Source organism: Arvicola amphibius, chromosome 2 (assembly GCF_903992535.2).
Source record: "Arvicola amphibius chromosome 2, mArvAmp1.2, whole genome shotgun sequence".
Classification (NCBI taxonomy): domain Eukaryota; kingdom Metazoa; phylum Chordata; class Mammalia; order Rodentia; family Cricetidae; genus Arvicola; species Arvicola amphibius.
Window position 1 is genome coordinate 76228538 of NC_052048.2, and position 23651 is coordinate 76252188.

The 23651-nt window shown below is 42.2% G+C and overlaps 1 pseudogene; it reads left to right on the top strand.

Annotated features, from left to right (window-relative positions):
- The first annotated feature begins 9397 nt into the window (after positions 1-9397).
- On the top strand, positions 9398-9828 carry LOC119808363 (annotated as a pseudogene).
- The last annotated feature ends 13823 nt before the right edge of the window (positions 9829-23651 follow it).

Below are 23651 nucleotides of genomic sequence, written 5' to 3' on the forward strand. Positions count from 1 at the left end.
GGTTCCTGTCATTTTGGTTGTTTTCATGGTTGGCTGACTATTACTTGTTCTGTCCATACTATTGGTGGTTTGCTGGACAGGCATTAATTTATTCATCTATGTCTCCTATGAGGTTTGCTCTTTCCTGAGTTCCCGTGTTTGGGATTTCTTCCTCTACTGCGTTCAGGAATCCTTTAAGTATCTTCTATAACTGGGTGTATAGTTTGTTTCAGTTTATCCTTATCTTGTGTGCTGGTGTCACAGGGTAAAGACCCAGAGACCACTCAGCATGACCAAAATTCAAACTGAGAGTCTGTATTAAGCTATCCAGTGACTGCCTGAAGAGAAACACTCCTCATAGATGGAGATTACAGGGAGTTTTTAAAGATAATGAACCTCCTGGTTGGCAATTGCAGGGGTGAGGTGGGGGTGTCGATTAAGCAGTTCAACAAAAACCAAGAACCTGCCTTGAGTTCTTGCCCTGGTTTCCCTGGATGATAGAATAAACCCTTTCTCTTTAAATTGCTTTTGGTCATGGTATTTTATCACAGCAATACAAACCATAACTAAGACATCCTAGAAGGTCTTTATTTCTCCATGGACTTAAAAAGATAACTTTGCTAAATATGATCATTTTTGGCAGTTATTTTATGAGCTTGAAATATATCATTCCATGCCTTCCTTGAATTTAGAGTTTCTCCTAAAAGATCTGGTATTTTTCTCATGAGTTCACCACTGTGAGTTGGTGTTTTCAACACCACCTACTACAGCTTTTAATATCATTTCTCTGCTCTTATTCTTAGCATTTTTATGTTATCTTGTATTTTGTTTTATGTGGTTACTGGGCAGTATACTCTAGAGCCTCGCACATGCTAGTAAAGTAGTCTATAAATGAGCTGCTTTCTTACTTTTTTTATTTTATTTTAGGACAGAGTATCACTCCGAAGCCCAAACTGACCTTAAAGTTGAGGTCCTCTCACTTCTTGAGTTGCTGAGATTATGGGACAGCACCATCACACCCTGCACTGTGTGTGTATGTGTATGTGTGTGCATGTGTGTGTGTGTGCATGTGTGTGTGTGTGTGTGTGTGTGTGTGTAGACAAGGCCTATCTATGTAATTATGACTGTCCTGGAACTACAAGACTGGCCTGGAATTTACAAAGATCTGCCTGCCTTTGCCTCCTGAGTGCTGGGACTAAGGGTGTGCACGACCATGCCCAGCCCCTTAAACCCAGCATTCTTAGCATTTAGCTATAGTGTGTTCTAGAGAGGTTCTTTTCTGGTTGTGTCTATCTGTGGTTCTAAATGCTTCTTGTGATTGAGTGTCCATATTTCCCTAGATTGGAGGAATTTTCTGCTATAATTTCAGCTAATAAATTTTTTTATTTTATTTTTTATTTTTGTTTTGTTTTGTTTTGTTTTGTTTTTTGAGACAGGATTCCTCTGTAGCTTTGGAGACTATCCCGGAACTCACTCTGTAGACTAGCCTGGCCTCAAACTCACAAAGATCTGCCTCCTGACTGCTGGGATTAAAGGTGTGCCTTACCACTACCCAGCTCGATTTTTTATTTTTGAGACAGACTCTCATGTGGCTTCTTCTGTTCTTATTTGAGTCTTCTTCGGAACAGGCCTTCTCTTGAGGAACAAGTCCTAAAAATGTACCAGAAAGGAGAAAATAGACTACTGCAATAGCAACACATCCAACAAAACTAGCTATAGAAATACAACCAAAAACCACTTAAAGCCACCAATGACTCTGGAGGAAAAGTGACACAAGTAATATAGAGTAAGCGCTGAAATTAAAATGTAATCAAGATAAGAGCAATAACAATAAACTATAATTTTTAAATCTGTGACTGTGTAACTTTCTCCATTTTCTCCTAAGCCTATGTAATATTCCTCAATAGAGTGTAACCCTCTTAGAGGCTTTATTTATTTATTTATTATGTATACAATATTGTGTCTGTGTGTATGCCTGAAGGCCAGAAGAGGGCACCAGACCTCATTACAGATGGTTGTGAGCCACCATGTGGTTGCTGGGAATTGAACTCAGGACCTTTGGAAGAGCAGGCAATGCTCTTAACCGCTGAGCCATCTCTACAGCCCCTCTTAGAGGCTTTTTTGTCTGAATTTGTCCTTATTGTGTAGCCTCAATCCTTTTTTTTTTGACCACATGAGACTTTAAAGCTAGGTCATTGATGGAGTTGAAGACTAGATAATTATAGTTATAGTTTCTCTTAGTTATAATGAAAGATAAACTCACTAAGATAGAATAGATATTTAAATATTTTCTCTAATTATATTAAATACAAATAGATTAGATACTATAACTGTAATTCTTACTTGATAACTGTTGTTGTATGTAACTTTACTATGTTAAAGATAAACCTTCCATTTTGACTAGACAGAAAGGGGAAATGCTGTGGGATGATCTTCCTATACATTGTAAATATGTATTCCTCTCATTGGTTAATAATAAAAACTTTTTGATCAATACCCAAGCAGGATAAGTTTAGGCAGAACAATCAAACTGAAAACTCAGATGAGGAGAGGCGGAGTTGAGATCCTAGCCATCCTCTAAACAAGCAGAATATATAGAAAATGATGTAACAAGCCTTGAGTCATGTGGCAAATCATAAATAAAAAATATGGGTTAATTTAAATGTAAGAGTTAGCTAGTAATAAGCCTGAGCTATTAGTCAAGCTTTAACAATTAATATATGGTATAGGAGCTCCTTCTGTTTGTGTGTTGCTTTCATTGGTTAATGAATAAAAAAACTGCCTTGGCCTAGTTGATAAGCCAGAACTTAGGCAGGCAGGGAAGACAACTGAATGCTGGGAGGAAGAAAGGTGGAGTAAGAGAGAGACACCATGGATCCTCTGCCTGAGAAACGCTGGTTAGAATCTTTCCCGGTAAGCTACTGCCACATAGCAATATACAGATTAATAGAAATGGGTTAAATCAAGATGTGAGAATTAGCCAATAAGAGGCTAGAGCTAATGGGCCAAGCAGTAATTTGATTAATACAGTTTCTGTGTGGTTATTTTGGTGCTAAGCTAGCTGGGCAGCTGGGATGAACAAGCGGCCCCTCTCCTTGCAACAAATATAAGTCTCTGAGTGATTATTTAGAAGCAGCTGCAGGTCAGTGTGGGACAGAAGACCTCTGTTTATAGTTTTTATTTGTTTGTTTTTGTAGAGAATGGAATTTATTTCACCAGCATACAATAAGGCACAATTAAGTACTTCATTAATTTGTCTTTAATTTTACACATGTACATAATGCAGACTGACCACTCTCAGCCCACTCCCATCTTCCCAGGATCCCTTCCCCTCAAACCTCTCACATTTATTGTTTGGGTTTGGAGCTGTCTGCTGCAGCCTGATGGGATCAGCAGTAAATATACAACTGAAGACAACGAGTCCCCCTCCCTAATCTGTCAATAGCCAATAATTCAGCAGTAAGGGATAGTAAGGCCTTATGAGATCTTTCCTTCCCCATGACTGCCTGTTGACAGGTCCAGTCTTGTTCAGGGCCAGTGCAGGTAACTACAGACGTTTTGATTTTGGTGGTGTGTCATTGAGTCTAGAGTACCACACCCAGTTTTGGAGCATGCCAGAAGTCACAGTCACTTCAGAGACTTCCCAGTTTGTGTACCCTGAGGTGACTAACATCCAAGGCAAGAGAACTGGGGAAGCAAACCAAATCCTGCCATCCCTACTCGGGGGCCAGTCTCATGTACGTAATACAGATCCTGTCCAGCAGGGAAGCATCCTGAAAGAGAGAGAAAGTCGAATTTCAAGTGCTGTCAGTCCCACAGGCAGTTATCCAAGCAACTGGGAGACAGCTTGAGATACTGAGTAGTATACTGGCTGTGGGCTCTGCTATAGTCTCTCTCCATAGTTACCCTCTTGCAATGGGCCCTACACTATCATCAGTCTCCATAGTTACCCTCCAGTAATGGGCCCTGCACTAGCATCAGTCTCCATAGTTACCCTCCAGTGATGGGCCCTGCACTAGCATCAGTCTCCATAGTTACCCTCTGGCCCTGCACTAGCATCAGTCTCCATAGTTACCCTCTGGTGATAGGGTTCTGCTGCTTGCCACTGGGCCACCAACCACTGTGCCCTTTACAGTCCTAACTGTTGTGTTGACTACACTCAGCATGTTGATGGCCATACCTCTTCCTCCACTCCCTTGTGTGACCGTCTGTCCCTTAATCCCTCTAGAAGTGTCCCCAGGCTTCCACCTTACAACTGTCCCTTGTCTTCAGGTCTTCAGAATACACAAGTCTCCAGCAGTTGGCCCCCTCTCAAGCAGGATACCAAGAGTGACAGAGTATGTCAGTCCAGACAGGATGTATAGCCTGCTATGCAGGGGAACTCACTGCCACAAATCTTCAACTGGATTGAAGACCTAACCAAACAGAACTTGTCCTATGGCTTAGACTGCCAATCTTCTCTTTCTATTTGGAATAATCTGTCCTTTGTCACCAATATTCTGTCACAGAGTCACTTGAAAGCAGGTTCTAGTCTGCTATCTTACCCTAGAAGTCCATAAATATTATTTACAGTTTTAATTTCCCTATTTACTAGTCTGATGGTCATCTTTTTGCTTATTGTTGGCCACTGGAATTTCTTTAATAAATTTCTTTAATAAATTTAAATGGGTATAACACCACACCTATTTAAAACACACACACACACACACACACACACACACGCATACACACACGTAGCCCTTTCTTTTTTTCAAGAATAAACCACCAGCCGGGCGGTGGTGGCGCACGCCTTTAATCCCAGCACTCGGGAGGCAGAGGCAGGTGGATCTCTGTGAGTTCGAGGCCAGCCTGGTCTACAAGAGCTAGTTCCAGGACAGGCTCTAAAAAAAAAAAGCTGCAGAGAAACCCTGTCTCGAAAAACCAAAAAAAAAAAAAAAAAAAAAAAAGAATAAACCACCTTCTAAAACAAAATAAAACCATAAACCATTAATGTTTCAAGCAGGATTGCCAAATAGTCAACAAAACATATCAAATCCTATGCATCAGACATTCCTATGGCCTCAGGAAAATAACAGTGAACCCATAAGAAGCCTCTTATAACCTAATGAGGAAAACTATCGAACAGCCACAATAAGTAAAGAATGTGCAAAGTCCTAGCCTTTTTTTTTTTTTATAGTAAGAACCCTGTGGCCAGCAAAATGGCTCAGTGGGTACTTGCTGCCAAGTCTGATGACCTGAGTTCAATCCACATGCCAGGAGAGATCCAGTTCCTGCAAGCTGTCCTCTGATTTCCACACCTACATCATAATGACTATACACACATACACTAAATATAAATTGCTGGGGGAAGTCTTACAGCCAGTGGTTACCCGCCCACTGGGGCATGGCCTCTGATACTATATATGCCAATGTAGAGTATGTGTCCGCTCTCTCTCTCTCTTTTGGTTGTGGGATTCTGTTTCTGATCTCCGTTCAAGCAGAGGATTCTGATTTGTGAGTTTATCCCTAAATAAATAACCATCTATTTCTCAATTCTGAGCTAGTGTGAGATTTCTTTTAAGCATACTTCCACAATAAATAAATAGGGGACAAAGGAAATCAGTGACCTTTCCCTGAGCAGTTGATATGTAAGCTGAGACCTACTGCCTGAGCTAGCAGAGAGATGAAGGGCATCCCAGCAAAAGGAACGTCCTTCCCGTTTCTGGCATCTCAAATTCTTAAGCCCCACTCCTGTTGGGCATCAAGAGCAGAGGGTATGGAAGGAGGCTGAGTTTAGTACTTGGCTCTCAATGGAACGGAAAGACCACAAAGACTAATGGAGTCAAGAGCACAGCAGTATCCCGCTCCTTGGCAACTGAAAGGAAAATATGCTGCTTCCTTCTATGCATGTCTTGGAGTCCACTGTCAGCAAGACACAATCTATTTATGCACTGATACTGTCCCCGTTCCTAGCTACTGCTGTGGCTGTAGTTTGTCCTTCTTGCATGAACATCAGGAAGTATGCCATGCAGTGTTCTTCCTAAGACTCTCACTTCTGAGGGGGTGGGAAGAACTCAGTGAGCAGGCATTCTGGCTCCATCCTCCTGCCAAGCACAGCACGTGTTGAGCAGGCTCGCATGCCCTTACCATAGGTTCACGCAGACATTTTGTCACACACATTTTCAAAGGCTTTCTCTGTGCTTCCCTCTCGATCCCTGGAAATGGTACAAATAGATCAGTATCCTGACTCAAGAGATGCTTCAATCCTTTTAAAGGCCTATGCTTTTAATCCTTCTCTGAATTTGACATGAAAATGGAGAATATGCGAAGTAAAAAAGATTCATCTTTCCTTAGCTTCCCAGTTTGGCATTGCTCATTTTGTAAGATACCCATCTTCGGAGCTTCTTGCCCACAGTCTCCCTGTTTATGAAGTAGCTGTTTAATGAAATGCTTTGGACAAGAACACCACAGTCTAACCACTAGTAGGAATTTTTGCCTAATAAAAACCAAAATCTACCTTGTAGATGGACTTTATTCTAGTGTATGTTAAGTATAAGCCAATCTTGGGGAATAGAATTTTCCTAGATGACATATAATAACTTTAAAATGGATTTATCTTTAACATTTTACATACTTTTATTTATTTATGTGTGCACATGGGCGCAGGGAGCCTGCGCCACGCCATGCATGTGGAGGTCAGAGGATAACTTTCAGAAGTCAGTTCTCTTCTTCTGCCAGGTAGATTCTGGGGATGAACTTAGGTCATCAGGCTTGGCAGTGAGCACCTTTTCCACTGAGTCATCTCTTAAGGCCCAAAATGGTTTGTTTCTGATGAGTCTTCAGGTCTAAAGGGGCTCTTATCCATCATGTGTCTCAAGAGAAAGTGAACATGCCCTGGAGCCATCTCCTGGCCATTTCCAACCTTCCAACCTCAATTATTTTTCAAATGTTCGTACCCACTTACCCCCAGCAGCCTTCTTTCCTCACCCATTTGTCTCCATTTGCCCGTTTTTCCCTCCCATGATCCTCTATTTAGTTTCTTAGCCTATACCAACACTTACACTTTTATTTACATATATGCATATTGAAAATTAGGATCTGTATATGAGATAGAACAGGATTTTTGTCTTTCTGAGCCTGAGTTATCTATTTAATATGATGCCTTCCAGATCCATCTATTTTCCTGCAAGTTTCATAATTTTATTTTTTATAGTTGAGTATAATTCCATATATGAATATATATATATACATATATATATATATATCACATTTTCACCATCTCTTCTGTTGATGGACATAACAAACTGACTCCATTTTCTTGCTATTGTGACCAGAGCAGCAATAAATAGGAGTGTTCAGACTCTGTGTTAAGAGTTGGAATCTTTGGGGCCTGTGCCCAGGAGGGCTTTGCTGGGCATATGGTGTTTCTTTTAAATTTTTTGAGGAAAACTCTATATTGATTTCCGTAGTGACTGTGCTAGCCTGCACTCCCACCAGCAATGAGCAAGAAAAACCTCTCCTTCCCCGGATCCTCTCCAGCATTCCCTGCCACTGTCAGTTTTCCTTTCTGAAACAGTGTCTCTCTGTGCATCCCTTGCTGTCCTAGAACTCACTTTGTAGACCAGGCTGGCCTCAGACTTACAGAGATCCACCTGTCTCTGTCTCCCAAGTGCCGGGACTAAAGGTTTGTGCCACCATGCCTCTTTTTTAAAAAATTATTTATTTATTATTATGTATATGGATGTTTTGCCTACACAAATGTCTGTGCACCATGTGGATGCTGGTCCCTGCAGAGGTCAAAGAGGACATTGAGTCTCTGGGGAGTTTCAGACGGTTGTGAGCTACCACGTGGGTGCTGGAGCTAAACCTCAGTGACTGGAAGAACATCCAGTGCTCTTGTAGCCACTGCTGTCTCTTAGGCTCCATCATTTGCTTTTGATCTCAGCTACTCGAAATGAGGTGAGATGGAATCTCTGTAGTTTTAATTTGCATTTCCCTGATGGCTAAGTGTGGTGACAATTATAAATACTTATAATGGTATCTGTGCTTCTTTTGAGAACTGTCTAGTCATTTCATTAGCTTATTTTTTGTTGTTTGTTTTGTTCTTGGTGTTTGGCTTTTACAATTTTTTATATATTCTAGATCTGAGGAGTAGCTGGAAATGATTTTTTCCTGTTCTGTAGGCTACTTGCTCTGCTGATGATCTCCTTTGCCGTGCAGAAACTTTCAGATTCCATGCAGTCCCATTGATTGGTTCTTGGGACTGCATGGAATCTGAAGGTTTCTGTGTTATTAGGCCAGTCTCTGTAGCGTGAAGTGTATTCCCTCTGTCTTCCTCTGGCAGGTTCCAGAGTTCATGGTTTGAATTAAAGTCCTTGATCAAGTTTGAACTGATTTTTGTGCAAGGTGAGCGATGAGTATCTAACTTCGCTCTTCTACACGTAGACATCTGGTTTTACTACGATCTGTTTAATAGTCTCTGTCCAGTATATGATTTTGATGCCTTTTTCAAAATTTAGGTGACTTTAGCCGTGTGAATTTATTTCTGAGTTCTTAATTCTATTCAATTCAACTCACGTACATGCCTTTTTTTTTTTGTGCCAGTGCTAGCTTTGTTAGGGTTCCTATTGCTGTGATGAAACACCACGGCCAGAAGAAGCTTGGGAAGGGAGGGGCTTGTTTGGTGTCTGCCACTGCGTTGCTGCTCACTGTTGAAGGAAGGAAGGATAGGAATGCAAACAGGGCAGGAACTGGAGGCAGGGGCTGACGCAGAGGCCATGGAGGGACGCTGCTTACTGCCTTGCTCCCCATGGCTTGTCCAACCTCTTCCTTATGGAACCTAAGACCACCATCCGAGGGATGGTAGCACTCACAACAGACTGGGCCCTCCTTATCAATCAGTAATTTTAAAAGGCCTTACTGGCTTGCCTACAGCCTGATCTCATGTAGGCATTTTCTTAATTGAGGTTCCCTCTTCTGAGATTACCTTAGCTTGTGTCAACTTGACTTAAAGCACAAGTGCCAGGCTGTCTTTGTCACTTTAGCTCTTCCGTATCATTTGAGGTCAAATATTGTAAGGCCTCTAAGAGTTTCCCGCTTAGTATTGCTTTGACTGTATTTGGCCTTTTGTGTTTCCATATGAATTCTGATGAGAGTTTCATTAACTCTGTATATGACTTTTGGTAATATACCCATTTTCAAAATATTAATTCTGCCAGTCTAAGTATAGGAAGTCCACCATCTGGGGTCTTCTTTAATTTCTTTTTTTTTCAGTGCCAATAAGTGTTTCTTATGTTTGATATTATTTTTTCATATAAAACTCAGGTTGTCATTGAAGCAAGATGTCGGGCCCGCGGAATGAAAATGTGTGTGCCTAGAAACAGATGTGAGAAGCGGTTTCTCCTCACAATATCTTTGTTCACGTCACCTCATAAAGGTCATGGCCGCAGTAGCGAAATGGGTGACATCAAGCAGGGCTACCTGGAAACATTTGTTTCCAATCCAAAATGGAGCCTTATCTGGTGTTTGTCGAAAGTCTACCTACTCTCCCTTTCCAGACAACTACAACTGCAAGGTAGAGCTCGCTTTGACATGGATGGCCGGACAATAGTGTGCTACCACCCTTCTGTGGACATCCCGTACGAACACACGAAACCTATCCCTCAGCCAGACACAGACATTTTGCGTAATAATGAAGAAACACATGAACAAGTGTTGAACACCAAATTAGAAATAAAAGGTGAGCGGCTTGAGCAAGGCCCCATGATAGAACAACTCAGCAAGGTGTTCTTCACCACGAAGCACCGCTGGTACCCGCACGGACAGTATCACAGACGTCGTAAGAAACCGAATCCTCCCAGAGACAGGTGACGGCTCTTGACTTCCCAGGCATAAGGAAGTTTTGTTGTGTGTCTTATTTGCCAGCTGAGAAAATGCACCTGGTGTATTCATTAAGATGTTATCTAAGAAAATAATAAAAGTACCCCTTCATATTAAAAAAAAAAAACAACTCAGGTTGGAATTTAGTTCCTATTGTGAATTACTATGAAGTACCTTGGGAGACGATTGGGATTAAGTAAGATCCTTATTGTGGAAGTTCCATGATTGAATATGAAATTCAATCCTTAAGAATTTCTTATGCTATAAGAATTTCTTCCCGTGGAGACATAAATGACACTTGTTGTTTTTCCAAGGTTTATTTCTGCCTCTTTTGTCAAATACTAAGCGTCCATAGCTGTGTTGTTTTATTGCTGGGTTCTTTATTCTATTCCATTGGTCTGCCTGTTTTTATGGCGGCACTAGGCTGTCTCTATCCCGAGAGCTCTGTAGTATGATTTGAGGCTGGATGTTGTAATCCCTCCAGCAGTGTTCCTGATTCTTGTTTTGGCCATCTGTGCTCTTTTTAGTTTATATGCATTCTTGTATTGTTTTTTTTTTCTAGGCCTGTGAAATATACCATCAGAATTTCGATAGTTACTGCATCAAATCTTGTAAATTAATTTTAGTCTTCATTTTCACAGTATTAATTCTGCCAATCAGGATCATGAGACAAGGTCTTCTCATCATCTAGTGTCTGCTAATGTCTTCTGCGACTTCCTTCTTCAGTGTCTTGATGTTTTCGCTGTAGAGCCCTTTCTCTTCTTGGATTAGATGTATTCCTAAATACTTAACATTTTGAAGGTATTCTCAATAGGATATTGTTCCTAATTTCTTTTTCTCATAGTATATGGTGGCAATCTTAAAAATAACGAGAGAAAAGACGGCTACATACATAGGGCAACAATCAGAAGGACAGCAACCTGGAAACTGCAAGAAAGGACAGGATGCCTTTGAAGTGCTTTGGCTTATTCATGGCCATGCACCCTGCCAAATGGCCATCTGTGCGGCTGTAGTGACAGCCACTGTGACTGTCGCTCGGAGTAACCCTGGCCAGCTTCTTCCCCTGTTATTTCCAAGTCTGTTATAAGCACCTGCAGCCAGCAGAGTAATCTGTGAAGGTTTAGCAAGCATCCCTGGGGCTGGAGTGCCTAGGCAGTTTGGTGGTAATTTGAGAAGGACCAGTAGCTCAGCAAAAGCTACTTTTGTCTAGGCCACATTAAGCTCTCTTCTTCCAACCAAGTCCCAGGGATGCCTCTGCTCCGGCTGCTACCAGGACATTGTTCTCTGTGAGATTCCAGACCTGTCTGATATTCTTCAGTTTCTTAACACCCTGAGCTGGTTCTAACACACCAGAACTGAGTCATTCTGGGAAACTCTCTCCAAATGACTGATGATGGGAATAAAATGTTTGTGAGAGAAAACCTAACAAGAGACCAACAGAATCCCATAAACCACAGATCAATACTAAATAAAATCCCAAAGAATGTTCTTTAGAAATATTAACAATCCTTTAAAAATAGTAGCAATCCATGTAACAACGGTACAGCCATCTGAGGTCACGCTGATGGCCACGTTGGGCTCGGTGGTCCCACTGCAGCCTGGAGTCATGATGTCCATGGGCCGTGCAGCCGCCAGAGGCCATGTTGAAGTGAGTGGCCCATGCTGCCGCCTGAAGACATGTTGGGGTCTGTGGTCTCACTGCAGCCTGAAGCCACAGTGATGTCCAATGGCTGATGGTGTTCATAGCCTATGTATCAGCAGAGGGCTGCATTGATGTCTGTGGTCTGTACTGCCAATGGAGGCCGTGCTGAGGTCCGTCGCATGTACTGATGCCGAGGCCATATGTATGTCCATGTTGTCTCCAGTAACCATGTAGAAGTCTATGGTCCATTCTCTAGCTAACTGTAAAGGACAAAGTAGCTACTTTGCAGTGGCACTGATGACTTCAGACTCACAGCTGAGAAAGAGAGTCATAGATGGCTTTTAAGAACCCCCCCACCCCCAGGAAGTCATCGCAGAGAACTCTCAACAATTATGATAAGGGTGCTGGAATGCAGCTCTCCACCTTGATGGATTCTGGCAAGGACGCACGTGGGAAAGGACCCAGTTTTCTTTAAGGGGATGTGTAACCCCCGCTTGGTGGGTCAGCTATTCAGGGTCCTCTGAAGGGGCGCTAACCTGCAAGAACATGGGCTGGAGAGAGAAATGGAGACCAAGCAAGATTCTATTGTCAAGGTCTCTGTTTATTGGGGTGAAAGTTACAGCTTATATACCCTTGAATGGGGTGGAGGTAGGGGTAGGCAGGAACTCTGCTGGGGTAACTGAAGGTCATCAGCCAGCACCTGGTGTAAGCCGAAGCATGTGATTCATTAACATTGGAGTAAGGGGTGGGTTCCATTAACAGATGTGATCCATTAGCATTGGAGTAAGGGGTGGGTTCTGTTAAAGGATAGCTCTCAAGATAGTGGGATGAGGGGTGGGTTCTCTGTAAACATCCTTAGGGCAATGACCTCTGCTATCCCTGTAAGGACGATGGTCCCTGACAAATCTATCCTTAGGAAAATGGTCCTTGACAGGGATGGCCACTGGGAGTTTGACCATGCTCCAGTGAGTATATGGGCAACATAAATTGGACTTGTGTCTTTTGTTTGTTTGATTGATTTATTGTTGTTTTGTTTCTTTCATCTTTTTTGAGGGGAGAGGTCACAAGAGGAGTAGACCTGGGAAGATTGGGAAGTGAGTCTGGGGATGCATTATACAAAATTCCCAATAATAAAAGTATTATGTTGAAAAAAATAGTAACAATTATCTCAAAAAGAGGGCTCTGTACACATGTCCTTGCTTAGCCTTCACTGCCCCCTAGACACCTGCTGGCCAAATACAGTTATAGTAGGGGCTGGGGCTTCAGCATCTGAGTTTTAGGGGCTAAAACTCAGTCTGTAATCTCCACTATTACAAACAGAAAACCTAAGAGTTTTCTTTTGATACTTCATGGATCAGGAAGACACGTATTTGATAAAGTATATGATACCTACTGATCTGTCATATCATGTACACACAGATAGGAAGTTGTCATACATGAAACACAAGCTAACTGTGTACACAGCACACTGTATGACCACATTTCAGTGGGGCTAGAAATCAGCACCCCAGGCTCATGGTGTTCGCCCAATCTGAAGATTAGATGTCCCAGGTTTATCCTTTGCTGCAGAATGACTTAGAGACCAGCCTGGAGAGAGAGAGACAGAGAGAGAGAGAGAGAGAGAGAGAGAGAGAGAGAGAGACAGAGAGAGAGACAGAGAGAGAGACAGAGAGAGAGACAGAGACACAGACAGACAGAGAGAGAGAGAGAGAGAGAGAGAGAGAGAGAGAGAGAGAGAGAGAGAGAGAGATCAGTGTCTTCAGGCATTGTGGCTCATCCCTGCAATCCCAGCACTTGGGATGCTGAGGCAGGAGGATCCTGTATTGAGTGTACTGAGGTCAGTTTAGCTACATAGAGAGACCATTTAAACAAAACCAGACAAAACAAACACCCCTCCTCACCCAAAGAACTCAGTAATTAAAAAGAGAAAACAGTGGAAATGAAAGAACCTGTTTCCAAACTGCAACAGTCCACCACTTACTTACTCATGGGGTGGGTGCGCAAAGCCCTGGTAAGAGCTGAGCCAGCACGGAGCGAGCCCTGCACATACTGTCTTATAGCCTGTGCACTCACCTTTCTTTAACTGTGGTTTCACCGTCTACACAGTTTCATTCATTTGCTGCCAATGGCAAGCTGAAAATATAAAATGGAATATCTTAGAAATAAGCATTCATTGTTTTAAGATCCACCCCATTCAGAGTACAGTGATGAAATCTTTTACCATCCAGTCTAGAACAGGAACTGTCCTTTTGTCCAGTGTGCACATTGTGAATGTTACACGCTGTCTTGGTTACCAGCTTGTCAGTCAAGTACCACTTGTTTATGGAGTAATGGCCCTCAGGGTACGAGTGGTGGCGCCACGGCTTGGGGCTGCCCTAAGCTCACAGTAGTCAACAGTTAATGCAGACAGTCACAACTGGTACAAGTAGTGAGAATAAGTGTCTATTGGGTGACTTGTTGGAGGTTCCGGGAGGGGGGTGGTTGAGGGAAGAAGTCTGGGTGCATATGAGCAAGGTGTTCGGAATTGTCAAAGAACAAATAAAAAATGTTACTTTAAAAAAAATGATGTTAGTAATTTGGAAATGCCAAGGGAAAATCATAAAATGTCTCCTATAAATGAAAAAACAAGATGTTGAGAGAGAATATTAACATAATTTATAATCATTCTTTTTATTATTTATTGTTAATCACTTGCTATACCTAATTCGTAAATTGAAATTTATCATAAAGATGTATGGGAAAAATCTGTGGTCACTGGGTTTGGTATTATCTGAGGCCTTAGATATCTGCTGGGTCTTGTAATAAGACTTCAGACAATCAGTGTCTGCCAAAACTGGGCATAGGGAAACTCAGTAATCCAGAAATCCCACTCTAAATTATATATGAGAATATTCAAAACCTCACTATGTGTCATTGCCAAGCACCAGAAATAAGCTGTATGTCTATCATGGTGGAATACATAATTAAATTGTGGTACATTCATTCAAAATACAGTCATGTGCCAAGAAATGACACATCAGCCAATGATGGATGGCATGTACAATGATGTTCCCATAAAATTATACTGCCTAATAATATTGCATCCATCTTAGTCTGCACAAATATTCTGGGAAATTACCTAACAGTGTTTATCAAAATGTACCCACACACACTTGAAAAAATTTGTTTTAAGACAGGACTTCATTATGTTGCCTTGGCTGGCTAGAACACACTATGTAGAGCATTCTGGTCTTGAACTCACAGACATTCACCTGCCTCTGCCTCCTAAGTATTTTGCCTGCATATAGGTCTGAGCACCACATGCATGCCTGGTACCCAGAGAGGTCAGAAAAGGGTATCAGATCTCCTGGGATGAGAGTGGCAGACAGTTGTGAGTCGTCATGTGGTTGCTGAGAATCAAACTCAGGTCTTCTGGAAGAACAGCTCTTAGCTCCTGTACCTTCTCTTCAGCCCCACTGTCGAGGCCCGTGTGGCTCCAACATATAAGATTATCTTTCCCTAACTAGACTGGAACGGAGTCGCAAGGAATAACTTACACGGTCATCCTTGAAGGGCAAGATCTCTCGTTTATTCTCCAAACAGTTTATATATCATCCCATCAATTGAGCGGGAAAATACATTAGGCTGTCTCCTAGGTAACCAAGTGAATGGCCTTTGTCACGTCAGCGTCCACCTGTTTGTGAGTATGCTAGCTGTCACGTAGGCCATGAATTAGCATCTCTGTAAGACATCCTCCAAATTACAAAAGGAAGGAGCACCAAACATCCTGATCAGCTTCAGCCAACACCTCTCTTCAGGTGATCTACATTAATAACAAAAGAAAATAGGAGCAGCACATCCAGGCTGTTGTTAGGCTGACAGCTTGTCTGCAAAGCTACGTGACCACCTCAGATCGGGCCTATGGCTCTTGTGCCATACCGAAATATGGGCCTACACGCCACTACATATATTTTTATTTTGAGCATGGTTCACTAGTTATTAGTCATTTTTAATAATCTTGTTTGTGGTCTTGCTTTAGGCATGGATTATAATGTCTGTGTGTAACTGCTACGTAGGGCAGTCTCCAGTGATCTATGCTGAAACTGTTTGGCAAACAGGAGAAATATCAAGCTTAGGAAGTGAAAGGCTCTTATCCTTTTCCACATCTGCCTAACATCTCCTGCCTTGGTACTGATGGAGAAGGAACCAGAAAGAGGCTTCTGGGTGTTAAAACCATTCTCTTTCTAATCTGGTTACATGAATGGTTTGACTTTATAATAAAGATTTGTATATTTGATATTCATATTTTTAGGATTTATTTTTAGTTATGTGTATGCGTGTGTGTCTATGTGTGGATTTGTACAAGTGAGTGTGAGTTGCCTATGGAAGCCAGAAGAGGGTGTTGCATCTCCTGAGCTCAAGTTGCAGGCAGTCGTGAGCCTCTGACATGGCTGCTGGGAGCGGAACTGGGATCTTCTAGAAGAGCAGTGAATATGTACGCCTAATTGCTGGGTCATTGCCATCTCTCCAGACCCCCACTTCTCTATTTTTATGGAAACACATTGTCTTTCAAAGGAATAACTAAAGAGAGAAAAATGAATGTATTTTCCTTCCTTTTTGGAGCAGGAGTGGTGTGGGTTTTGTTCTGGTGTGTGTCTGTGTGTCTGTACAGACAAACATTACTGTGATGGTTGGAATAAGAATGATCCCCATAGACCCAGAAGTCTTTATGCTTGGTTCCCAGTTGGTGGACTGTTTAGGAAGGATTAGGAGGTGTGGCCTTGTTGGAGGAAGTGTGTCACTGAGGATGGGCTCTGAGGTTTCAAAAGCCCAGTCTTGCTATCTTTCTGCCTGCTGCCTGTGGGCAAGATCTAAGTTCTCAGATGCTGTCGTAGTGCCATGCCTGCCTGCCACCATGCTCTCTGTGACCATGGTCATGGACTACCCTGCTAACACTGGAAGCAAGCCCTCAATTGATGCTTTCTTTTATATGATGCCTTGGTCTTGGTGTCTCTTCACAGCAATGGAGCGGTAACTAAGAAGCATCCCATAGTGCATGTTGGGAACCAGGACATAGTCAGAAGTCAGTTTTCACGCTTGGCTTTTTCTGAGGCTGGGTCTCTTTTGTTTATGCTGTTACACTGTGTAACTGTAGTTTGCTGATCCATGGGCTTCAGGACTATAGGAATGTGGGGGTCACAAATGTGTGCTGCTGCATCTGGCTGTCATGTGGGTTCTCCAAATCCAAACCCAGGTTGTCTTTCTTAACCTGCCTTTACCCACTAAGTCATCCCCTTGGCCCTATATTTCCTTTTGCTGTCTGGAAGTGGTTAAATAAAGTGACATCAAGAACACTGTGCATTGGTTCCGTCCTTTCCCTGTCCCATCTCTCTTGTTAGGTGATGAATATATCTACAGACCATCAACAACCATTTCCACTTCCCACCTCTAGTTCTTCTGCTAGGGACATTATTTCTGAAAATGCTAGTGTTGCCCTCAGATTGTGGAATCGGCCTCAGGTTAACAATGTAATTTATACTTACTATGACTGCCTCTGGTGAAAACTCAAACTAATGTTCTCCAACTCCATGCCTTTCCTTAGGAGAGGCATGCAAGTCAGTGGTTCCTGTGTGCTTTTCTAGTCCCTAGAAAATGGCAGTGTCCCTTCTCTAACTTCTGTGCAACTCCATCTGGTGCATATTGGGCTACAAACTGCCTTTTGTTTCGGCATATTACCCTCGGTCCTTTGCACAGCCATGAGAACACAGCAGAGCCTACAGATCTGCCCTCCCACAGTGAACAGCAGTACCTGCCTGCCTAGAGTGAGGAGCTGGTCCTGTGGCCCCCGTCCCCGGTTTTGGAGATAATCAGGGTGAAGGGAGGAGTTTGATTTTGAAAGCACAGGAAGGAGCTCATGGGGCTCTCTTGAAATAAAGTTTCTGGTGAAAGGTGTTGTTTTGATGAGTGATGGAAACTCATTTCTAGGAGAGCAGATTATATTTTTCTGGATTTTTCAAAAGACAAACTCTGACTCATTTTTCTTCCCAAAGATGGTTGCGTGGGAAGCATCCAATGAGGTGTTCATCTTCAACACCACAGGGTTGCCAGCTACCCCATGCTTCTCTGTGAGTCCTGGCAGGTGGAATGTTTACAGATTTTGGAAGGTATGGTGTCTTTTGTTAGATGACAAGCGTGCCAGGTATAACAAGGCCATCAGCAACCTAAACTAAGGCAGAATAGACTAAGTGGCCATCACACATGATTCTGACTTTCAGGCTCTATGGCGTTAAATAGAAAAAACAGTAAAGAGTCACATCCTATTTTACCCCTCATCGAACAATGCTAGGTGGATTCAAAATAAAGCAGTGTCCGTTGAGCTAGGTCACAATGCACCACTTCATTCACTGAGATGGATCACAGGGCAACACTTCATTCGCTGAGATGGGTCACAGTGTACCATATTCAGTACTAGGAAATGAACTGAACAACACAGTTTTAAAAGCCCAGGATATTGCTATCTGGCATTTGAGATGTTCCTCCTACCCAGGCCTCTGGCAACAAAGGCAGGAATCAGCTTGCTGGGTTTTGTTTCAGAAACCTACTGTTTGGCTACTTGGCTCAGGAATGAAGTGAAAACAAACAGAACATATGGAAGACAAATATGAGCCTCCTGAAGATACAAGTGTTCTGACTGCTCTTGGCTGTAAAGCACCCTACCAGTTGTTCTAAAAAAAATCACAAAACTCAAGTAAGCTACCCATGTAGAAATGTCACCAGTCCCTGATTTGTCAACAAAAAAGGCATTCTGAAAAATATGCCCACAAATGAGTTTGCAGAACTTTGCAATAGCAAGGATATAAATACACTATAGACACTGTCTATGAAATTTATGAATTTTATATCACCAGGCTTATAGATAAACTAAGTGAGTGCAGGATTGTGTGTGAGTGTGTGTGCGTGTGTGTGTGTGCGTGTGTGTGTGTATAATATGCAGAGGCCACTGGACAATCTCAGGAGTAGTTTCTCAGGTACCTCCCATCTTTCTGTTTCTGGCCTGGGTTCCTCACTGGCCTCTACAAGTAGGCTACAGCTGGCTGGCCAGTCAGTCCCAGGCATCCACTTCTGACTTCCAGGTATCCTCTGGAATAACAAGGACAGAATTCCTTGTCCAGCACGTTTTACAAGGGTTCTGGAGAAGACTAAGGTCTTTGTGCTTGCAAAGCACATACATTACTGACTGAGCTAGTCATGAATTATCCTTCAGTCTTGTGTGTGTGTGCAGGTGCCTGAAAAGGCCAGAAGACTCAGATCCTCTGGAGCTGGAGTTACAGGGGATTGCTGAGCCACCTGACATGGGTACTGGGACTCAAACCCTGGTACTCTTTTCTCTGAGCCATCTCTCCAGTCACATTAGCATTTTGTAAAGGACTCCAGGCACAAGCTCTGTCTTCTTACAGCGTCATCTTCCCAAATAACTTGTCCAAAAAATAGAAACATTTTCTTTTGTCAGATTTAGTGACATCTTCACAACGTTAGTACTCGGTTTTTAGTGCTGAATCAGCTCAAACTCCTCTCCCCTCTTGTTCGTCAAGGAGAGAAAAGGTGCCGTCTTTCTTTGGTGCAGCTGCCTTTGGCCTTCACCCATAGATTCTATGTGTATATTTCCTGCTACAGGGACTAGGAAGCTAGGTTATCAAATTCATTCAAAACCTACATAGAGCAGAACTAAGTTCCTAGAGAATGTCTGGGACAGGGCTTCATTGGTTCAGCAGATACTAAAAAATGAGACACAAATGCCAGCCAGGCATGGTGACACCTAACTTCAGTCTCTGCACTCGGGAGGCAGAGGCAGGTGGATATACATGAGTTTGAGGCCAGCCTGGTCTACAAAGCAAGTTCCACTTGTCAGCCAGGGCTACACAGAGAAACATTTTCTCAACCCACCTTCCCATGAAGAGGTACAAATGCCTAATTTTGACATATCTTTAGGTGCTAATTTTAAGGTTACCTTTGTTGTTCATTATACATATGCTACACAGTCAAGTATTCTCCATATTTTTATTTTAGATTATGTATATATGGCAGAGAATATATGCATGTGAGTATGTCAGATCCCCTTAGAGCTGGAGTTAACCGTGGGCTGCCCAACAGGGATGTTGGGAGTTGAAGCTGGCCTTCTGCAAGAACAGTAGGTGTTCTTAACTACTGAGCCATCTCTTTGGCGCCTGAGTATGTTTTAAGACAGACTATCAATAAGAGCCTTTAGAGGCTGGTGATGGAGGTCAGTGGTAGAGCTTGCCTAACATACACAGAGCCCTGGATCTGGTCTCTAGTACCAAGGAACAAGATATGCACATCTTTAATGCCAGCACTTGGAAAGCAGAAACAGTTGGATTCCTGTGAGTTTGAGGCTCATAGTGAGCTCCAGGCCAGCTAGAGCTACACAGTAAGACCCTGTCTAAAACAACAATAACAACAGGCCCTCAAAACAACAAGGCAAATTCAAGCACCATTTTAACATGTAAAGAGACCATTCTCCCATCATACACAAACTAAGAGAACTTGGCAATAAATCAATATGAAATTTTGTACTAGCATAAAGGATAAGTTTAACAACAAGCAAAAGATGTGTTTTTGTGTGTGGAAACAATACCACCAGGTAGAGGGGATGATAGCAAAATACCCCCCAGAGAAAAATTCTAGCATGGGAGGTACACGTGCGGACCACTAATGAAAGTAAACTAGGAATGTATGACAAGGGGCACAGCTGGCCAATGCTAAAATTCCTTGTCTAGGCCTCAACTTCTTCTTCTCCTCCTCCTCCTCTTCTTTTTTTTCCTCTTCTTCTTTTTAAAAGATTTATTTATTCATTATATACACAGTGTTCTGCAGGCTAGAAGAGGACACCAGATCTTACTACAGATGGTTGTGAGCCACCATGTGGTTGCTGGGAATTGAACTCAGGACCTTTGGAACAGTAGGCAGTGCTCTTAACTGCTGAGCCATCTCTCTAGCCCGAGGCCTCAACTTCTTAAAACTGTCACTTGTGACCCCATATGGGGTCCAGTAAATGAATATGGGGGTCTGGATAAATTTGATAACAGTCAAAGTTTCCTGAACTTGCAAAAGGTCAAAGGGTATTACAAAATCACAGATGATGAATCTGAGGTGTTTCTGACATTCACCTGTGTTGCACAGGGTGGCTTCACTAGAGCGTTTTTCTGAACATACAACACACAGGCTGCACTGTGTCAGCCTACCACACAGTATGTCAGCGATACCACACAGTGCCAATACATACGGCCTGAAACATCTCGGCTCAGACTCAGGGCCATCATATGTGACTGACGGAAGAGTCTCCAGTACATGCACACATTTCTGCTCTTACAGAACATACTGGGTTAGCCATAGGAAGCAAAGACTCTAAATATTTTCCTTATTTCTCAGCATGTAATCACCAATATCAGTATACTAGTAAAATTACTAAATATCTTTGGATTGGATTGCATCAGATTGTTTGATTTTAAGAATTGCTAGTTGCTGACTCAGTTTTATTAAAAATTGTTGAATTTTGACATAGGATTAGACAGAATAATTTTCAGAATAATTTCTGAAATGGTTCTAAACATATTTCTGCTTTTCATTTTATATTACATATTTATGCAAAATGGCATCTTCTGCTCTGACAATCATAAAAATAAAAATGCTAATTAGTTCTAAAGGACGAAGATGTGGTAAGCTAGATCAACATAATATATTCAGCCAAGATTTAATTATGTAAAACTTAGCACACCTATCTATCTCACTAGTGTGAAAAATTGCCTTCCTCTTTAGTGAACAGTAATGCTGTATGCATAATAGAGGTTTGTTTTTAAATGAGTTTATGATTTTATTGCTATTTTATATACCTATACATCCAAGGTTATTTTCTTGGGTGAAAGGGATCATGAATGAAAAAGATTTAAAAGACCTGTTTTAGGGCCATGGTATCCAAAATACGGTGTGCTCTGGAGAAATTTGGTCTAAACATTTCTACACTTTCATGTATATTTTCTCTCTCACACACATTCCTCCCCATCTCCATTAACTGAGATTGGAACTTTAAGGTGACTGGGGATGGAGAGAGACAACTGAACACTATAGCTCATGAAAACAAGGGCTGAGGATGGAGCTCAGTGGCAGAGTGCTTGCCTGGCATGCCCAGGAAGGCCCAGAAGAGGCTGTCCAGCAGACAGCTGTATATAAAACTGGCAATGCGGGAAGAGCCTCTGAAGAGCAGGTAGACTGGAGCCATCTACTAAAAGTATGAGCAGAAAGAGGTGAGCAATGGTGTAACCCATCTACAAGAAATGAGTGCAGCTTTTGTTCAGTAGCCTACAGTACTAGCTGCTGCTACTTTCAATTCTCAAATTTATGAAATACAAATTCTATAGCTACTAGGTCTTACTACTAGGTAGCTGCCTACTCTTGATTTTTTTCAGATGTCTCATGTTGCTCAAGCCTTGAACTTGCTATGTAGCTAAGGATGCCACTAGGCTTCTGACTCCACCTCTGAGTGCTGGGATTATACCATGCCCAATTTATATGATGCTGGGGATCAACTAAGGGCTTCATGAATTCTAAGCAAGCACTTTCCTGACTGAGCTATGGCCCCAGATACCTATTTATGATGTTTGATTTCTTGATTTTTATGACAATGAAAAAGAAGTCTAGCCAGGCGGTGGTGGCGCACGCCTTTAATCCCAGCACTCGGGAGGCAGAGGCAGGCGGATTTCTGTGAGTTTGAGACCAGCCTGGTCTACAAGAGCTAGTTCCAGGACAGGCTCTAAAGCCGCAGAGAAACCCTGTCTCAAAAAACCAAAAAAAAAAAAAAGAAAGAAAGAAAAAAAGAAAAGAAGTCTATCTCTTTAGAGAAATGAGTTGAAATTTTGAGCATTTCCTAACCTAGAAAAGTACGGTATTCTGTATGGGGCATCAAGCTGGAACTGCCAGTCAAAGGATCTGGAATGGGAGACAACTGACATTCTTCTACAGTGTACTGTGTTGGTAGTTTAGACTTGGAAATCCAATTTTTACTTGTGATACTTTCAATTTATGATGGATTTATCATGACATAATCCCACTAACAGTGGGAAAGCATCTATTTTCTATTAGTATTTGAAAGTAAGGCACACTTTATCATAAAAAAAAAGATGTTAGTACTCTGGGAGCAATTTAGTATGAGGTTTTTTTTTCCTTGCCATTTGGATTGCATGTAACTAAGGATTTTAGAGGTGCCTATTGTGGGATATTTGTACACTGTGTGAAGATGTATTGTGTGATTGGTGTAATAAAAAGCGGAATGGCCAATAGCTAGGCAGGAGGTATAGGTGGGTCTTCTGGAGAGAGAAAAACATTGTTTGAGCACCAAAAATGGTTTTTAAGTATGTGTGGGCGGCTTTGCTTGCATACCATTACATTCATTGCCTGCAGAGGCAGGAAGGAATTGAATCCCCTGAAACAGTAGTTACAGACAGAAGTGGTGAACTACCACATGCATGCTAGGAACTGAACCCAGGGCTCCTGTAAGAGCAGCCAGCGCGCAACTACTAAGCATTCTTCTAACACCTGAGGTTTTAATACCCTGAAAAGAAAAACAAAAACCCTGAGTTCAGTGATATTCAAAACATGGAAGAAAAATGGAAAGTCTTGCTCTCTCTGTTCCCCCCTCTCTCTCTCTCTCTCTCTCTCTCTCTCTCTCTCTCTCTCTCTCTCTCACACACACACACACACACACACACACACACCTCTAGCTAATAAATGTAACATTAAGGTGAAATTATAAAGTGCCCATACTGCAACTGTTTGATAACGATTCAGAGACTTGTCACTGGCTGTTCAAGCAACTGGGATGAGGACAAGGATCATACACTCACAGGCTGCTTCTTAAACTACAGAGTGAGAAAATGCCCCATGAAGGAGACTTGACAGATACCACTTTACACAAATTTAGCATCACCAACAATAAAGCTGTACCACATGCATGCTGATGTGTACATGGGCAACACTCATATCCAACCGTGAAAGAAAACGAGGAACACTGTATAAGCCCACTCATTTGTGCTGTTACAGTATCAGTATCAGAAAGGGTGCCAGACCTGTGGACAGGCCTGTAATCTTAGCTACTCCAGAGGCCAAGGCAGGAAGATTGAGC